General features: G+C 38.7%; 1 protein-coding gene and 1 long non-coding RNA gene across 6 annotated transcripts in view; one reads left to right on the forward strand and one right to left on the reverse strand.

Moving 5' to 3' along the window:
* The window catches only part of LOC147829918 (uncharacterized), a 72,215-nt gene extending 66,785 nt beyond the window's left edge, over nt 1-5,430 (forward strand). Inside the window, exon 4 of the long non-coding RNA XR_015446545.1 lies at nt 758-5,430. This is a non-coding gene — a long non-coding RNA (uncharacterized LOC147829918). The remainder of the gene's footprint in view (nt 1-757) is intronic.
* Itgb6 (integrin subunit beta 6) overlaps nt 1-21,033 on the reverse strand; it is a 149,721-nt gene that overhangs the window by 40,845 nt on the left and 87,843 nt on the right. The gene's annotated exons all lie outside the window — the stretch shown is intronic.

The following is a 21,033-nucleotide window of genomic DNA, read 5'->3' on the forward strand; positions in this document are numbered from 1 at the left end:
GACTTATATCATGACAGGATTCATGTCTCAAATGATAACACTTAACTAATGTCTTCCATTCCTAGAGCACTGTTTGTCCAAAAACTTCTGAGTACGAATTTAGGAAATTCTTTCTCTTTTTGTTAACATTGCAGAGACCAAGGTTTGGCACTGAAAAAATTGAGTTGTTCTGTAAGTCATTTGGTTTGGTGGTCTTAGTGAAAGATCGCTTGGTGGACAAATGGAATGTACTATTGGACAGCTGCTGTTAACTCTCCCTTTTCAACTACTGGTAATGAGCTCTCCTTTAGAGGTATCAGCGTAGTCCAGGGTTCGATTAGAATTGTTCCCACCACATCATGATCATGTGAGTCAGAACATAGTTCTAACTGGTCTGTGTATGCTGCTTATGCTGCTTCCTTCCTCTGAGAACACACAGTGCCAGTTCATCACCACCCAGGTATCAAGCCTGGCCAGGGGAGGAAGCGAATTTTCCAGACAGCTGCATTTTACTTCTCTCTTACGTTTTATGTTTTAAAAGTTTATTTCCAAATGAAAAGCTTTCCAAAGTGTGTGATACACACTGTTGTAAAGGCTCATAAGAATGTACCAACTGATTTTTAAAGGAACAGAGTTATACTAATCATTATTAACTATCATTCTGTATGCATCAAAGACTTTCACAACCTATGAAGAGGTTGCAACTACACCATGTAAGCTCTGGTTGCTGTTTTGTTTCTTGTCTTTGTTTTATTTTTTTTATTTTTTTATTTTTTAGTACCGGAGATCGAACTGGAGTCCTTGTGCTTGCGAGGCAAGCGGCGGAACCACTGAGCTAAATCCCTGGCCCTCTTGTCTTTGTTTTAAAATAAATTCTACCTTCTCCTTGTTAAACTCTTGGTATCATTAACTGACTCATTTACTAATTTATTTGACGAAACAACATCTACTCAGTCAGCTAGTGTCACGTAAGTGTCATTAGTGTCATTAGTGCTAGTAATTCTGTATCACATAGATAACACTCTTTCTATCAGCTGTGGTCTTCTATGTTACTGTGTGTAATGAAATCAGAAGAATGAATTATTGAACTTGTATGCAGAAAAGAGTAAGCAAGCTTTGATAGATTTAAGATATCTCATATAGTTCCAACATAATTTAAATATGCTATCTTATTCTAAAGATTTAAGTGGTTTAGAAAGTGCACAAAAATGGAATTAGAATTAATAATTATCTGTAATTATGATAGCGATAATAAGTCCATAAGCCAGACAACAGGGATGAATGAGAGAAACAAATGGAGGCAGGGTGATGTTAGAACACAAAGGCAGGTGGGAAGTCCTGGGTACTTGCTAGATGTGAGTGTCTGTGTAAGTCCAAGCTATTTTACATGTATGGGGGAAAATGGGCTTTGGTTTTGATTTGTGGGTTTCCACTTATTTCAGTGTTCCACTTACTTCAGTGTTCACGTCTGAAGTTGTTGGAAATCTGAACTCTAAATAATGTTTCAGATGTGGCTGTGTTTTGACACTTCATTTTAAAATTGAGGGGGCCACAGGCAGTAATCCAGGTAATGTTCTTCACCTTAGTCCATGCCTCACATTACTGCCTGTTGGCGGAGGGCACTCTTCTATTTCCCTGAGTCAGGCAGAACTTGTAAAATACTGAGAAGGCACCGCTTCATCAACTTACCTCTTCAAATAAACACATGTCACAAAAGGCTGTGAAGCATGAGACCTGTGGTTAATAGCAAATGCCTAAATAGGGACTTAAGTTCACTCAAGTGGAGCTGGAATGTGTGTAAATTTGACTGATCCCAAGAGAGAGGCAGAGAGAACCTTTAGAGGTCAACAAAGAAAGGTTTAGATTCTTTGAAAAAAGTTTCAAGGCTCTTAGCTTTGCATGAAAACTGCTATCCCTGAACTCCATCCTGGTATGTCCAAGGAGGCGGGGTCATGGGAATTTTCTGTAAGCACTAGTCCAAGGAGCCTCCAGATTTGGGGTTAATTCTTGGCTAATAAAGCTGAACCCATTGATTTCTTAAAGCATGAGTATGATCCCACGTGTGGTTTGACATTTGCCATTTGCCTATTAGAACAAGTGGGTAACCTTAATGGCATTAGCTGCTTACCAGCAGAGCAAGACTATAAAGAAGGTGGAAGCTAGTAGGAGCAACCAATAATAATGCTGACAATTGTGGAGAGGAAAACTATTAATTAATTTCTGGATCATGATCTCCTCAAAGCATTTCAAATAATTAACTAAAACAAGGGCAATTTGGCTTTGTTAGTGAACACTGTAAAAAATTATACCTTAAATCTGGTATTATTATGATTACTGTAAATATCATATATCAAATGCCTTCTTTCATTAAAGTCCTAAGGTGCTATTATAAATCATCATGAATAAACATGCTTAATGTTAGAAAAAGGGTGATTTTGCATGCCTGGATGTGATGAATTATAGTACTGTGGCTCTGAAAGATGATGCTTGGATATTAGAAATGGTGACTTCTGTAAACATGATGTTGCCTGAGCTGATTAAAAATGCAGGCTCCTATGCTTGGGCTTGAATTCTCTATTATTTTATCTGTCGATTACCCTACTTATAGATTTTCTCCCTTCTTCTCTGCTATGCCAACCAGGAGTTCCACAGGTTGCTCTTCTCAGTCACTCTGATTTTACTCCATCCCCATCTCAAAAAATATTTCTTATGTGTCCTAGAGTTGGCATTTGCTCCCTGAAATTCTCCTCCTTGTCAAGGATACAGAATTAGAGGTGGACAGGAGGCATTTAGTAGACAGACATCAGAGGAGACGGAGGACAGCAACTGACTTCACATCTGCACTCTCTGGGCTCCTGTCACAGAGCATCTCCATGTTCAGCACCACAGGGTCTAATCATCAGAACCAGCTGTCAGGTGTAGACTTTTGGTTGGCTCAGGGCAAAGGAACATGTGGTCAGTCACACTCCTGCTTCCTGGTTACTATGGACAGGCTGTTTGTTGGCTTTCTCTTCAGAGCTTCTGGCTGAGGCCCTTGGCGACCCTCTCATGCTTTTGGTAATGTCTTGGTGTTCTTGCCCCAAAAAGGAGAGCTCCTGACATGACCTCCATTCCTGATTTGACTGCACCTCCTGTTGGATATATCCTCAGAGCCTGGTGACTTCTGGGTCCATGTTTAATATTAACGGTATCTTTGCTGGAGATCTTGTTTGGGGTTCTGCCTCAGATTTGGTGGTGATTCTATCCTGGACCCTTATGTTCCCCTCCAGTGACCTTTTGGATATAGTCTCAAAGACTCCTTACCTTCTTAGAGCTCACTAGCCATCATTTTATAGAGACCACGATACTCATGCCCCTCAGAGCGTGAGGAATCCAAAATCAACTTGCCACATACCATCTAGAAGCATTTTCAAAAAAATCATGTAAAACCAACTAGAGCAACAACCAGCCATGTCTCTTTAGGCTCTGTGCTTACATTTCTCTTTCTATGAAGCCTTACTAACACATTACTACTATCGCTACTTCATTTTATGCTCAGCAATGACATAAGATTAGCATTGTTAGTTTTTAATATATTAGCAACCTGCATCAATGTTTATATTCTTAAATATACTTACTAAATGTTTGTTTATAGCTACACCATAGCTAAATTATGTAAATGACCTATAGTCCATCACCAAATGAATGGATAAAGAGTATGTGGTAAAATGCACAATGACATTATACTCAGCCATAAAGAAGGATAAATTGAAGTCATTTGTTGGAAAATGGATGGATCTTGAGATCATAATGCTAAGTGAAATAAATCAGACCCAGGAGGTTAAATATCACATGGTCTCATTAATATGAGAAACTCAAACTATCAATAATATGAGAGCAAAATAAAGAGAGATGGGAGAAAACAGGGAAGTAGACTTTAAGGATGAGAAGTGATCTGGGAAAGGAGGGAGAGGAAAGGTCAGCAGGGGAGGGGGAGTGAAAATGATGTGTTATGTATGTACCACTTTCTCAATGTGAATGTAATTATTACATATCATAGATATATACTGATAAAAAATACATTCACTAAATGATTGGCTTGTATAAACTGAGAACTCATGATGCTATATAATCTGCTCACTAATATTTCTAATCTTTCAAAGTTTTCTTGTCATTTCTTTGTATCCTTTTGGTCAGTGGCTCTTGTCTGTGCTCTTTCTCTCTGAAACTTCAATGGAAGTATAATACACATATGTTGTGTTCGAGTAGTAAGTATACAATTCGATGAGTATTTAAAAAGTGAACGACCAAGGATAACCTCATGAAGATCAAGCAACCAAACATGTACTGCTTTCCAGTTATTACTCCTCCCCTTATAGCATTATTTTGACTTTCATTGCTATAGAAGTCAGGGGAGACATCTTTATGGCCTCAGGCTTTAAAAAGTTTCTTAAGTAGGACACAAAAAGCATGACTTACAAAGGAAAAGATGGATAAACAGGATTTAAAAGTAATGCAATTCCAATCAAAATACCAGCAATTATTTTGTGGATATCAACAAACTTATTAAAAAGACATGAACTTTGGGACAAGGCAAAAGGCCTAGAATGGCTAACTTAATACTGAAGGAGAAAAACAGAGTTGGGAGACTGATACTACTTGACTTCAAGACTTACTCTAAAGTTACAGGAATCAAGACAATGTGGTTTTGACAAAAAAAAAAAAAAAAAAGACAAAGAGGTCAATGGAACAGAATACAGAGCTTAAAAATAGACTCATAAATAGAACCAACTGATTGTTGATGTAGAAGCAAAGCCACCACAGTGGAGTAAAAATAGTATTTTCAACAAAAGGTACTGAAGCAATTGGACAGCCACATGCCAAAAAAAAAAAAAGGAATCTAGACACACACTTTATACCTTTCACAAATATTAACTCAGTATGCATTGCTGACTTAATTGAAAATGTAAAACCATAAAATCCCTAGAAGATAAGAGAAAATCTAGGTGATTTTATTGGTGATGTTTTAGATTTTAAAAAATGCATGATTTAAAAAAGAATTGATGAGCTGGAAACTTCTGTTCTATAAAAGACAATGTCAAGAGAATGAGAAGACAAGTCGCAGACTAGGAGAGCATTTGCAGAAGACATATCTGATAAGAGTTTGTTATCGAAAGCATACAAAGAACTCTTAAAACTCAACAAGGAAACCATCCATTTGATTTAAAAGTGAGCCAAAGGCCTGAACAGATATCTCACTAAAGAAGATACACAGATAACAAATAAACACATGAAAAGATGCCTCATATCATCTGTTGTTAGAGAAATGCAAATGAAACAACAATCAGATACCATTACAAGCCTATTAGAATGGCCAAATCTGAAAAAATGACAACACTGAATGCTTTCTGAGATATAGAGCAACAGGATCTCTTCTTCATTCCTGGCTCAAGAGCAAAATGGTCCGGCAACTGTGGCAGTTTCTTGCAAAACTCTATATACACTTACCATATGATTCAGCAATAAAACTCCATAGTACTTACCTAAGGGAGTTGAAAACCTATAACTAAACAAAACTTACAGATTTCTGTTTATACTAGCATTATTTATAATTGCCAAAAAACCTGGAAGCAACCTAGATGCTTTCAGTAACTGAATGGATAAACTGTGGCATATTCAGACAATGGAATATTATTCAGTACTAAAAAGAAAAGAGCTATTGAGCTATGAAAAGGTATGGAGGAATCTTAAATGAACATTATTCAGTGAAACTTATATGAAAAAGATATATCCTATATTATTTCAACTATATGATGAGGAAAAGGCAATACTATGGATCCAGAAAAAAAGGTCATTGCTGGAGGGTAGGGGCAGAAGACCCGCCTAGCATATGCAGGGCCCTTGTTTGATCCCCAGCACTGCTAAATAAATAAATAAAAATGTTTTAAAAAGATCATTGGTTGTCAGAGGTTGGGGGAGGGAGGAATAAATAGGCAGAGCATAGAGGATTTTTAGGGCAGTGAAACTATTACAGACAGCTAAGCTAGGCAAAAATATTATACACAGGGCTGTATCAGACAGGGCTAGGTCCTCGAGAGTCAGGACAAAGGTAAAAACACATTACAACTGTGCCAAAGGCACATCTGTTAGAGGCCAGGCCTCAAGATAAAGACAAAATGACCAGGTCTAAGGTAAGTGGTAACACCTGGTCTAATGAAGTCTAGATAGACATCAGTCACCTCCATGGATAACCAGGACTCTTGGACTCATTCCTTTCTAAAAAGTTCTTTGTTCCTTCCGTGTACACTTGCCACATAACTTGCTTCCCCATTGGATTGATGTTACCCAAGCGACTATACTTAAAATCTTAGTGGTTGATCATAGCTTTAACCCACATTGTCTATGTGGTTGTGCTTTATAAAACTCCCCTGAGAAGCGGAGTGCTCAGCTACCCATTTAGGACCCTTCCTGCCTCACAGGAGCTATCCTTTCAATAAATATTTCCTATTCTTAACCTCTGTTGTTCCTATAAGTTATTCTTTGATTTCAGAGAACACAAACCAAGCATATCAGATATCTAACAGGTTAAGAATTATAATATTTCCCTTATATCATTTAAAGACCCCATTCCATCTCCTATATCATCCCTACATCACAACTACCCCATAAGATGCTGCATTGGTAGATATACACCATTACATATTTGTCAAATCCTAGAATGTACAATGTCAAAAGTGAACCCTAATGTAAACTATGGACTTCAGGTGATAATGATACATTGATGTAAATTCCTGGATTTTGGTGGGGGAATGATGATAACTGGGGAGTCTTCGCATGAACAGGACAGGGGATATATGGGAAATCTCTGTAGCTTCCACTCAATTTTGCTGTAAACCTAAAACTGCTCTAAAAAATAAAGACTATGTTTTAAAAATTAAGAATTTCTGTTCTCAAAGAGATACTTCTAAGAGAGTGAGAAGGAGCAATTGATAGGGAGAAGTTATCTGTAGTACATGCAAATGACAAAGGATTTTTACATATCACCAAAAAAGACAGCCTATTAAAAACAGATATGGAAGTGGCAAATAAATATGTTAAAAGTATTCAGCATCATTAGTCCTTAGAGAAATATTAATTGAAACCACAATGACATGGCAGTTGGTACCCACTAGAATGGCTAAAATTTTTTAAACTGTAAATTTAGAACACGACCTCAGACACATAGTTGGAATGTAAATTGGTACAACTACTTTGGAAATGTAGTTCCATACTGTATCTACTAAAACTGAACATAAGCACAGTCTCCTAGCAATTCTGAGGTAGGATAGGAGAAATAAAGATAGGCAGAAAGGAGATAGGGATATCATAACTTTAAAATTGTACTTTTAAGAGAACTACTGTTTCAGAGCCCAATAAAAGTTATCCAAGGTTACAGTGCTGTCGTTTTGCCCTTCTAGGCAACACACTCCAAAATTCTTAACAGTCTCAAAAGATACAATAAGCTTTTAGACTGGGCCCATGCTGCCAGGCATGGTGGTGCATGCCTGTAATCCCAGCACTTGGGAGGCTCAGGCAGGAGGTTTGCTGAAAGTTCGAGGGCAACCTGGGCTACATAGTGAGTTCAAGGCCCGCCTGAAATGCATACCAACACCCTGCCTCAAAAAAAAAAAAATTGGGCCCATCCTTTTCTTCAGATATTACAGATTCATAAATTCCATAGACTTTCACCCTCAAGCAAGCAGCACTGTTCACTGGGTACCATAACTCTAAACTTCATACATAGGAAAAGATTTGCATTGTAATCTAGCTCACTAGTGGGTAACATGACAGACCGAGATACTAGGAATAGCATACACACCTAGTCTATTCCTACATCACCAGCCTTGAGGACACCTCCAAAACCACATACATACCCCAGCCTGAGACCATAATGTGTCCCATCCTCAAGTGCCTGCACTTGCTTCTGAGTGTGTACTTCTTTGATGCTGCCTAATAAATCTCCCTATGCCTCTCACAGATGAGTCCTGCAACTTTTTTCTATGACAACTCAAGAACCTACTCTGGCTTGAGGGTTAGTCTGAGGCCCCCACCTCCTCTTTGAGGGGACCTCCTCAGACTCCATCTGGTGATAATTCTATTCCAAGATATATACACCCAACCAAAAATGGGCCCACGGGATGTGGCTATTCTCGGACAAACAAGTGCACAGAGAAACATTTGTTGTTATTGATGCTGTCATGGTGACATTTCTGAGTAATCCAGATGTCATTTAAATTACAGAAAGTACAGGCAGTTCTGAAAGGGGCTCAGATTTATCAAATACTTGGTCATAAGGAATAATCAGTTCCTACACGATTCTTTCTAGCCAAGTATGGAACCAAGGGACATATCACCAGGCAAGCTTTTCAGTTCTCATAGGCAACTCATCTCATCTCATCTCATCTGCCTCCTATGTCTCTCCCATTCCTTAGGCCTGGCTCCAAGGATTAAACCCCCATAAACTGAAGTTACCAGTGTAGAGAGACAATGCAAAAGGATGGAGAGGTCCTGATAGCTCCAAGCACTTCTTTATACACCTCAGCTTCAGAAGCCCCGGGCCTCTGGGGAATCAGTTGTTATGGGTACCCTTGGACAGCCTTAGGGAAGTGGCAGGAATGTATGGGGAGAGGACAGCTTCTACCTGGATCTCTGGGGAAGTATAAAGAGCCCACTCCACAGACAGAAAACAGTGTCCAGAGCCTGCTTCCTACATGCCCAGGGTGGAATAGCTAGAGCTAATATTCAGGCCTGGCTGTGTCATCCCTTTCAGTCTTCACAGAAGCCCTATTATTTGGGTACCATAATTATCCCTGTTACACTGCCAAACTCCTGAGACCCAGAGACTGTAATGTGTCTGAAGTCATCCACCAGGAAGCAGAGCTGGACCCACCTCTGCCTGGCACCAGATCTCTTAACAAGACCACTTCTGTCAGGTGCCTGGCAATGGCTCTCCTGCTCCTGTGACATCACTGTTGAGCCCAGGAGGTTAATGAGTCAGCCTGAGCCTAGGTACATTAATTTTCTTGCCATAACAAGGTAGCATAAACTGGGTGGCTTCCAACAGAAATTTATTGTTTCACAGTTCTGGAGCTTAGGAGTCTGAGATTAAGGTGCAGCAAGTGTCAGCCTCCCTCTGAAACCTGTAGGGGGGAATCCACCCTTGCTTCTTTCTAGCTTCTGGTGATACAAGCAATCCTTGGCACTTTGGCTTGTGGATGCATCCCCCCTCTCTAACCCTGTCACGATGTGTTCTCCCCTCAAATGTCTGTTTCTCTGCAATTTCCCTCTTCATATAAGGACAATGCTGTTATTAGATTGAGGGTCTACCTTTTTCCAGTGTGACCTTATGTTAACTAACTGCATCCACAGTAACCCCAGTCTGGGGCACTGAGCATTAGATGTTTAACATATCTTTCTGGGGACATGATTCAACCCATAAAGACAGGGATGAGTTCTTTTGATTTCTTTAACCTTGTACCCCTGCTTTAAACTGGACAGTTGAGTACCTTGCACAGAGGCTGTAAGGGGTAGAAACATATCCTGACTCTATAGCAGGTGCTCTGTCTTTTTCACCAGGCCCCTGCAGGAGGAAGTGGTGCTGATCCCAGAAGCAAATGAAGATGAGAGTCTCATTAGCAAGTTAAGATAATAATGATTTGTATGTGTGGACTGGAGGTTATAGAATACTTTTCTACCCCAAAGCAAAAGGAAGAAAGAAAAAGAGGAGTAGCCATAATGACTTTCCAGCTCAAAGACTACATCTTGAAAGAATTAGGAAGTAGCAAAAGCATAGAGACAGAAAAAATTTCCCAGGGGAATGTATTGTGTTATTTATCTGGTCCAAGGAAAACAGCTCTTTGCCGGTGGAGGCTTGCTTTTGTAGAGCACTGTGCTTCTTCCAGAACTTGGGGGGGGGGGGTGCTGAAATAAGTCCTTATGAAGGCAATCATACAGCTTTCTTCCTGTGGGGTCTTTCTTTCTCATAGGGTTTGATTTCTCTGGTTTTGCCATTCATTAGCAGTAAATGCAGGGGTACCTATATTATGCAAAAGTTTACCCCCAGGCTCGACTATGTTACTAGGACACTCAAGATTCCAAAAAAGAACATGTAATTGTTTCTGGCACAAGGGTAGAGTGAATGTCTGTCTCTGGGCTGCATGATATCTGCTTTGCCTTCAGGCTTTCAATTGTCAGCCTTCCACAGTCAGGCAGGTAGAGATGGGAGTGTGCTAATTAGATCAGGTGCTTGATCTTGAAGTCTGTACCAGCAATGACTAGGTAGTCGGCTTCGGAACTTTTGAGCACTACCTGTCTTTCTCCCAGTCTGCCTGGAATGTAATTATCTTGTCAGCCCAGAAGCTGTAGTGCACCTCTGAATGAGTGCTTGGCAGCAGTAACAAAGTGATAAAGGAAGACGAATGGACCCACAATGCATGACTGTTCTGAGACAAACAAATGTACCAGAGGCACTGGAGGATGGAGACTCAGAGAACAAAGAAGCTGCCTTGAGTATTTGTTACTGAGGATACTTCAGATCTTCTCTTAACAAGATTACCTTGCCTTTTGAGAGTGATTGCAGACCTTTGCTGGGGAATGCAAGTCCTTAAGCTTTAGAAAGCCTTTTAAAATGGGAAGCAATGTGGGGTTCAGTAGCAGCCTATGCGGTTTGCCAACCACTGACAGGTAATAAAACTTTGAAGGATGACAAGTAGGAAGGAGATGAAGGGGACAAGAAAATAGCAAGCAGGTGTATGTGTAGGGACTACAAAAGAGCTCTCAGCCCTCCATACTGCAAGTGTGGTGGGTGAATCAACAACATCAGCATTTTCTTGGAGCTTGTTAGAAATGTAGAATTTCACGCCTAGCTCAGACCCCCTGAATCAGAGTCTGCATGTTAACAAGCCCGCTCAACATGATTGGATACACCAGAGGAGATTTTAAGAAGAAAATATTGTACCTCCATCTCAGCCCCAGACTTGCTGATTTAATCAGATTGGGGTATAGATTTGACATTTAATTTAAAACAAACAAAATAAAACAATACAAAACACTCCCTAGGTAGTTCTGATGAGCACCAAAGCCTGTGAACCACTGGTTCAGAATGGTCACTTCAGAGCGGGTTGTAATTTGGAAAATAAAGGTATTATGTTTTAAAGCCTATTTTTTAAGCCTTCATTCATGTGAAGTTTTCAGCCTGTCTCACACTCAGCAACAAAAGTGGTTTTATTCAAGATGCCTATAGATTAGCAGTATGCTTTCCTCTCTAGGCCGCTAAGATTGGGGTATTTGCTTTCAGCTTTTTTTCCCCACTTTATTCCCTTCTTTTTCACCTCACTCCAGGCTAACTGAACTAATTTTAATTTTTCAAACACACTGAGCACTGAATCCTTTGCTGCCTCAGGACTGTTAAACATGCCTTCTCCTCTTGAAAATTTCTCAACCTTCACTTCTTCCAAGGAGTCCTCCTACAAGATCCTAAGAAAGATCTTACTCTTTTCCCCCTTATAACCCCCCATTGTAGTATACTATTCTTTTCTATTTCTCTGATAACTTTAAAAGTTGTACTTGGTTATTTGTTCATTATTTTTTGTCTATTTACCCCCCAATAAACTAAACACATGAGGGTAAAATAGAGCATTTTTAAGTCTCTTCTATTCTCCCAGTGCCTAGTTCAGGGTTTAGCACAGCACACATAATAAAAGGATGAATAAATAAAAGGTTCAATCCTGTGGGCTATATTTTTCCTATCACTTATTTCTGTAAGTAACTACACTCATGTGTTTCCTTATGGTCTAGGAGGCTTTTCAAGCAACAATGGTAGAGCTGAGTAGTCATGACAGAAACCAGATGGCCCACAAAGCTTTAAGTCACTCTCTGACTCATTAAAAGGGTACCAGATAAAACACAGCATGGAATTTGAATTTCAGAGAAGAAAGGGGATAATTTCTAATATAAGTGTATCCCCAATGTTGCATGGAACATTCTTATACTAAAGACTGTCATTTAAAATTCTAGTTTAACTGGATATCCTATTTTTTATGTGCAAACTCTAGTAACCATATGAAATAAGTGTGTCAAACTCTGAATTAATAAAAATGAAAACAAAAAAAGTATGCCCAAACTATGCAAGCTTAATGAATATCTTTCAAAATTTTCTGTTTACTTCTGGAAGATTCAATACTGAAGAGGCAAGAAAATATGAAATTATGCTATAATTAATATTAGCTTTTTTGTAGCCCCTCCCAGATAATTTGACATGAAATCAAAACACACAACTCTTCTAAACTTTATGTCCAGGGGGCTGTCAGTTTAGTTTGTCCTCCGGTGTATGGATACCATCTGTGACCATGACCATTTAGAAGGCTGTTCCATGTGGAAAGTACTTTATTCCAGTTAGACTCCTGCATGGTGCTCCAAATTGGGTGCATGCCCTGTAAGCACAGCTGTACCATGGGCCAGACTCACAAACACCAACATGTACAGAGTGGCCAACTCCCACCATAGCAGGCTTCAGGGCATGGACAGATAACTAAATGAAACAGGACTTCTCCCTTCCTGTGGGACCCAGAGAGAGGACAAGGAAGAGTAATTCCAGAACCCTGAGCCCTTTGTGTCTCAAAAAGGAGCTTTGTTTAGACATTTGAGTCCTCACCAAAGGGCCACTCTCAAGGATAAAAAGAAAGAAGGTACTAAAAGGAATTAGTTGTTTTATTAAAGTTAGAACATGAACACGTGAAAAGGTTCCCATTGTGAATGTGTAAAAAAGTAGCCAGCAGAAAGAATGTAGTACATGTTCAGGCTTAGGGCTAAAAGTGACAGAGAGACAAGTTTGTCTTTACATCAAAGTACACATCCTAATGTACAGCAACCATAGGCTCAGTATTTTGTAGGATGACCTTGATATAATTTAATATTATTTTTTGTTAATTAAAGTGATTGATGTCTAACTAAACACAATTTAATATTTTATGCCTTTCTAAGACTGTAGATATATGAACTCATTAAATATTTTGGGCTGCCATTCCACCACTCCTAGGGCAAAGGAAGTGAGCCACTCAGGCACCCAGCAGCACCATCACCACCCCCCCCCCCCATGGAAATGAGAAGACACATAAAGAAGCCTCAAAAACAGACTTCCAGATCACCTATATCAATCACAAAGGGAAATGAGATGGAACACTCTAATATTCAACCACCTGGACTGCCTGAACTGGCAACAAAAGAGGACCTGGAAAAAATGAAATCAGAAATAATTTCTCAGATAAAAGCAAAGATTGTGCCCATAGCGCAAGACATGATTAAAAAAAATCTAGAAAGGACACAGTTAAAAAAATAGAGGAGCTGAGGAGCATGATGGAATCCCAATATAGGAAACAAATGGAATCCATAAAACAGATGCAAATAGATTTCCAGGACATGAAAAACTCCATTGAAAGTCTACACAGCAGAATGAACCAATGTGAGGACAGCATTTCAGATATAGAAGATAAGATTGCAATTAGTGACCAGGAAAAGAAAAATTGCTTCATAATTGTAAGGGACCATAAGAAATCAATCCAGCAGCTGCTAGACTATGCAGAGAAGAACACCATGAGACTGAATGGAGTCAACAAAGAAACAGGAGAGAGTGTAGATGACATAAAAAAACTGTTCACAGAAGTGATGGCAGAAAACTTCCCAAGCAGGGGAAGAGAACTTGACATACAGACAAGTGAGGCATATAGGACTCCAACTAGCCTTGATCAAAAAAATCTACACATAGGCATATAATAGTTAGGATTCCAGAAATCCAACAGAAGAAAAAAATTCTCCAAGCAGTCAGAGAAAAGAAACAAATCACATACAAAGGAAAGCCCATCAGAATCACAACAGACTTCTCAACACAAACCCTCAAGGCAAGAAGAGCTTGGAGTGATGTATATCAAGCCCCAAAGGAAAACAGCCTCCAACCCACATTGATGCACCCTGCAAAACTTTCAAAATTGATGGAGAAATAAGATACTTTCATGACAAAGAAAACCTTAGGAACTTCATAAATACCAAACCAGCACTCCAAAATATTTTAGACAATATCCTAGGAAAAGACAATGAGGAGCACAACCCCAGGAAGGCCAGCAGAATGAATCCATTGGGCGTGACAAATTAAATGCAAAGGGGGAGAATCCAACAAATAGAAAAAGTCATGACAAGGCTTTTAAAACTTTTAACTTCATCTCCCTAATGAGTGTATAATTCAATCTTGTTATTGTATTGATTAGTATTTTTCTGATTCTAGTGTTGCACACCTTTCTTTGTGCTGTACTGGCTATCTATCATCTTGTCATGTCTACTTTTTAATTGGGTTTTCTATTAATGAGCTGTAAGAATTCTTTATATATTCTGGTCATAGGTTATATATATTGTAAATATGGTCTGATTAAGGACTACTTTTCATTTTAATGATGTCATTTAAAGTTCTAAATTTTGATGGAATCTCATTTATCAATTTTTTTCTTTTATACATAATGGTTTTTGTATCCTAGGAAGTTCTTGCCTACCCTAAATTCATAAACATTTTCCCTTATAATTTCTTCTTAAAGTTTTATACTTTTAGGCTTTCATACTTAGGTTCATAGATCCTTTCAAGTTATTTTTATGTATGGAAATAAAGGGTTGAGGTTAATTTTTTATATACGGATACCAGGTGTTCTAGTACCATTTGCTGAAAACATTATCTTTTCCTCGGCTCTTGAATAGAGTTTATATTCTATAAAATGTTAATGTTAAATAATCTTTCAAAACTCAGTGGACCATATATGTGTGATTCTATTTCTAGATTCTCTTTTATTACAATGATCTATGTCTTTCCTTACACAAACAATGCCTTGATTACTGTAGCTTTAGAAGAAGTCTTAATGTTAGGTACTGAACGTCTTCCAACACTGTTCTTTTTTTTACTTTTCTAGGTCCTTTGTATTCCTACATAACTTTTAAATTTCAATATCCAATTCTTTATTTATAGCAAGTATACATAGACCTGAATTTTTATATATACCTTATATTTTCTAATCCTGCTAAATTGAAGTACAAGTTCTAGGGGCTCCTAGAGATTTCTTAGTATTTTCTCTGTAGATGATCACTTCATCTACATATAAAGATTTTGCTTCTGCCGTGCCAATCTTATCCTAATTGTATCATTTTATTGTCAGACTATTTTGGTTTAGGCCTATGTTTCAAAGTTTAATGGACAAATGAAGAGTAGGCATATCTGCCCTTGTTCCCCACCGTAGGGAGAATGCATTGTATCTTCTCCATTCATATAAGGTGTTCTCACTGGAAGTATGGGGTACATGTCTTTAATCTGTTGAGAAGGTTCTGTTCTACTTCTAGTCTCCTGATAGCTTTTACAATGAACAGCTGTAGAATTTAGTCCAATACTTTTTCTCCAACTACTGACAGGATCATATGGCTTTTTCCTTTCCTCTGTTAAAATGATGACTTTTGGGGGTGGATCTTCCAATGCTGAACCAACACTGCCATCCCTATAATAAAACCACTTTGTACATACTGCCAGAGCTGACTTCTAATAGTTTGTTTTGTTAAACAAATTTCTATCTATGTTCATATTTTTTTCTTTTATTACCTTTATCCAGTTTGAGGATTAGCACAATATTGATTTCCTAAAATGAGGGGAGAAGTGTTCTTTTTTTTCTGCTTTAAATGTTTGATATAATTTATCAGTTAAAATGTATATGAGTCTGTTGTTGTCATATAGGTAGGTTTTCAAGCTAGGAATATACTTTCTTTAATAGGTGCTATTCAAATTTTATATTTCCTCCAGAGTTAGTTTCATTAATTTGTCTTCCAAGGTACTTCTTAAAAGTTGTCAAATTTATTTCAAAACAGATTTTTGTGATATGCTTTCTATATCCTTTTAAATTCTGTAAAATCTGTGGTAATGTCTCCTAGATCTTGATATTATAATTTTAAAAATCTATAATTGATATTATGCAATAGGAAGAAAAGGTCTAAAGGAGCAGGGGAAGTGGGAGGGGTAAGGGAAAGGAAAGAAGGGAAAAGAAAAAATATGAGAAAAGGAAAAAAATGGAAACAAAAGTCTTTGCAAATAAGGAAGGGTGGAGGGGGTGAAGGGAGGCCAGGGGAAGGGGAAAAAAATAAGAACCATGATACTCATGTGATCATACAAGATCCCAATGATGAATGTAACTATTTTATACCTAAAATGTACCAATAAACTTGATGAGGGGAAAGAAAAAAATTTTGAATATACTTAATATGTACAGTATTATGCCAATTATGTTAAAATATGTAAATATATGCCAAGAAAAAGTCTGGGAAGACTTATTCTAAAATGTTAACATCAGTTAGCTATGCCTGAGGGGTGAGCTTTGAATGATTTTTATTTTGTTTGTGCTTTTTAAGTCTTCCATTTTCCTCTATTTTGGCAAATAATGTATTGATTTTGTAATCAGATAAAGAATAACTTAAGTTTGCTTCGTTTTGGCCACACTTCCACACTACATTGTAGTGGGAGAGTACTGAATGCAGTCACTTTGGAAAGAAACTTGGACCATCCCAGTAAAATGGAAGATACCATTTTCCTGTCACCCAGGGACGTCACCTATAGATGTCGACGCTCCACAGAGTATATGTGTACAATGGTGTGCACAACTGCAGTATCTGTTCTGCTTCACAGGTGGAAGTGATACAACACTCTCAATTACAGAAAGAACTCACTGCTGTGTCCCTGCTGTCACAATACACAGAGCAGTGGATGGAGTTGCCTAGAGCTACACAAGCCTCCATGGATAAATCTTGAATGCAGAGCATGGAGCACAACAGTGTGAATGGACTTAACCTAAAAATGGTTAAAGTGATCCTTTATGTTTTTTATGTAACACGAAAATATAATAAGGGCTGCTGTACCACTGCCCCCAGCACTGAGGAGAGTGCTGTCTGCAGAGCTGAGGAGGAGCCTTCTGGGCCACCATATCACCACCCCCAGCACTGCAGAGGTGAGCCACTAAGGCGCCAGCAGCACCACTACACATATTGAAATGAGAAGGCACATAAACAAATCTCAAAACCAGACTTCCAGATCACCTAAAGCAACACCAAAGGGAAACAAGATGGAACAATCTGATACTCAACCACCTGGACTCCCTGAACTGGCAACAAAAGAGGATCTGGAAAAAATGAAATCAGAAATAATTTCTCAGATAAAAGCAAAGATTGTGCCCATAGCGCAAGACATGATTAAAAAATCTAGAAAGGACACAGATAAAAAAAATAGAGGAGCTGAGGAACATGATGGAATCCCAATATAGGAAACAAATGGAATCCATAAAACAGACTGCAGACAGATTTCCAAGAGATTAAAACTCCATTGAAAGTTCACACAGAAGAATGAACCAATGTGAGGACAGAATTTCAGATATAGAAGATAAGATTGCAATTAGTGACCAAGAAAAGAAAAATTGCTTCACAATTGTAAGGGACCACAAGAAATCAATCCAGTAGCTGCTAGACTATGCAAAGAAGAATACCATAAGACTGATTGGAGTCAATGAAGAAACAAGAGAGAGTGCAGATGACATAAAAAAAATTGTTTCACACAAGTGATGGCAGAAAACTTCCCAAGCAGGGGAAAAGAACTTGACAGACAGATAAGTGAGGCATATAGGACTCCAAATAGCCTGGATCAAAAAAAAAAATCTACACATGGGCATATAATAGACAAAATTCCAGAAACCCAACACAAGAACAAAATTCTACAAGCAGTTAGAGAAAAGAAACAAATCACATACAAAGGAAAGCCCATCAGAATCACAGTAGACTTCTCAACACAAACCCTCAAGGCAAGAAGAGCTTGGAGTTACATATTTCAAGTCCCAAAGGAAAACAGCTTCCAACCCAGATTGATGTACCTTGCAAAACTATGTTTCAAAATTGATGGAGAAATAAGGTACTTTCATGACAAAGAGCACCTTAGGAACTTCATGAGTACCAAACTAGCACTCCAAAATATTTTAGACAATATCCTAGGAAAAGACAATGAGGATCAAAACCCCAGGAAGCCCAGCAGAATGAATCCATCAGGTTCAACAAGAAATTAAAAACAAAGGGGAGAATTCAACAAAAAGAAAACGTCATGACAAGGATAAGTCAATACATATCTGTTATAACCATCAATGTTAATGCTCTCAATTTACCAATCAAAAGAAATAGACTGGCAGAATGGGTCAAGAAGCAAGATCCAGAGGCAGGTCTGTGCATGCCCTACTGAGGTCGTGAGTCACACGGAACGTGCTGAATCAGCCCGCCCCAGCAACAATCCACTGGACACCCCCCCCCCCTTAGCTCCTCTATACAGCCACCTGGTTCCACACTACAAAGACGCAGAGGACACTGGACCACCAGACCACTGTACTGAGTCCTGCCGCTCCAGGCCCAGAGGTAGGGGCTTCTCAGCAGCTCTCCCACTGCTCCCAGTCCAGAGGAAGGGGCTTCCTGGCCACCATCCTTCCCACTGCTCCCAGCCCAGAGGAAAGGGCTTTTGGGCCACCATCCCTACCACTGCTCCTGGCCCCTGTCCCACCTCTCCCAGCTCAGAGGAGGTAATCCATGCAGGTGCCAAAAGTGCCTCCCCTCCAGTCGAAATGAGAAAACACATAAATAAGTCTCAAAAGCAGACTTCCAGATCACCTACAGCAACCCCAAAGGGAAATGAGATGGAACAATCTGATACTCAACCACCTGGACCCACTGAACTGGCAACAAAAGGAGATCAGGAAAAAATGAAATCAAAAAATAATTTCTCACATAACAGGAGAAATTGTGCTCCTAGTGCAAGACATGATTAATAAATCTAGAGAGGAGCTGAGGAACATGATGGAATCCCAACATAGGAAACAAATGGAATCTATAAAACAGATGCAAATAGATTTCCAGGACATGAAAAACTCCATTGAAAGTCTACACAGCAGAATGAGCCAATGTGAGGAAAGAATTTCAGATACAGAAGATAAGATTGCAATTAGTGACCAGGAAAAGAAAAATTGCTTCAAAATTATAAGGGAACATGAGAAATCAATCCAGCAGCTGCTAGATGATGCAAAGAAGAATAACATGAGACTGATTGGGCTCAAGGAAGAAACAGGAGAGAGTACACATGACATAAAAAATCTCTTCACAGAAAGAATGGCAGAAAACTTCTCAAGCAGGGGAAAAGATCTTGACATACAGATAAGTGAGGCATATAGGACTCCAAATAGCCTTGATCAAAAAAAAACTACACATAGGCATATAATTGTTAAGATTCCAGAAACACAACAAAAGAACAAAGTTCTCCAAGCAGTCAGAGAAAAGAAACAAATCACATACAAAGGAAAGCCCTTCAGAATCACAACAGACTTCTCAACACAAACCATCAAGGCAAGAAGAGGTTGGAGTGACATATTCCAAGCCCTAAAAGAAAACAGCCTCCAACTCAGATTGATGTACCTTGCAAAATTATCTTTCAAAGTTGATGGAGAAATAAGATACTTTCATGACAAAGAGCACCTTAGGAACTTTGTGAATACCAAACAAGCACTCCAAAGAATTTTACACAATATCGTAGGAACAGACATTGAGGATCACAACCCCAGGAAGCAAAGCAAAATGAACCCATCTGGCACAACAAGAAATTAAATGTAAAGGGGGAGAACCCAACAAAAAGAAAAAGTCATGGCAATGACAAGTCAATACGTTTCAGTTAGAACCATCAACATTAATGGTCTCAATTCACCAATCAAAAGAAATAGACTGGCAGAATGGGTCAAGAAGCAAAATCCAACAATATGCTGCATACAAGAAGAACACTTAATTCAAAAGGAAACTCATAGACTGAAAGTTAAAGGGTGGAAAACAGTACTCCATGTGACAGGAACCTGAAAAAAAGCAGGAGTAGCTATCCTCTTTGCAGATCAAGTAGATTTCAAACCAACACTGATTAAGAGAGATGAAGAAGGACACTACATCCTTGTAAAGGGAACAGTTGAAGAGTAAGAGATGACAATCATAAATATCTATGCACCAAACGCTAGTGTGCCCAACTATATAAAATAAATACTAACAGACATGAAAAGTCATATATGCACCAATATAATTGTAGTGGGGGACCTCAACACCCCACTGTCACAAATAGATAGATCCATTAGACAAAAAATAAGTAATGAAATACTAGAACTCAATCGAACTCTTGAACAAATGAACATAACAGATGTTTACAGAGTCTTCCACCCCACAAAAGCAGAATACACATTCTTCTCAGCTGCACATGGGTCATTTTCCAAAATAGACCACATACTCACACATGGAACATGTTTAAGTAAGTGCAAAGGAATTGAAGTTATCCCCTGTATATTATCAGACCATAGTGCAATGAAATTGGAGATCCATAGCAAAAGAAACTCAAAAAATTTCATAAACACATGAAAATTGAACAACACACTTCTGAATAACCAATGGGTCACAGAGGAAATTAAAGAAGAAATCAGACAGTTCCTTCAATTAAACAACAATGACAATACAACATATCAGAATCTATGGGACACAATGAAAGCAGTCTTACGAGGGAAATTCATAGCAGTGAATATGCATATTAGGAAAACAGAATGAGCCCAATTAAACAACCTGATGCTGAACCTCAAGCTGCTAGAACAGAACAGGAGGACAACCCCAGAGCTCATGCAAGGGAGGAAATTATAAAGATCAGAGGAGAAATCAATGCAGTGGAGACTAAGAGAATGATACAAAAAATCAAGGAAGCCAAGAGTTGGTTCTTCAAAAGAATCAACAAAATTGACAAACCCTTAGCCAACCTTATCAGAAAAAGGAAAGAAAAGGCCCAAATCCATGCAATTAGGAATGAAAAGGGTGAAATTACAACAGACCCAGCAGAAATCCAGAGGATCATCAATACCAACTTTGAGAACCTATGCACCAATAAGATGGATAACACAGAAGAAATGGACAGATTCCTAGATACATATG

The sequence above is a fragment of the Heterocephalus glaber genome, unplaced genomic scaffold (genome assembly GCF_053883595.1).
Source record: "Heterocephalus glaber isolate CG9 unplaced genomic scaffold, H.glaber_assembly_v1.0 deba00000347, whole genome shotgun sequence".
NCBI classification, from domain to species: Eukaryota; Metazoa; Chordata; class Mammalia; order Rodentia; family Bathyergidae; genus Heterocephalus; species Heterocephalus glaber.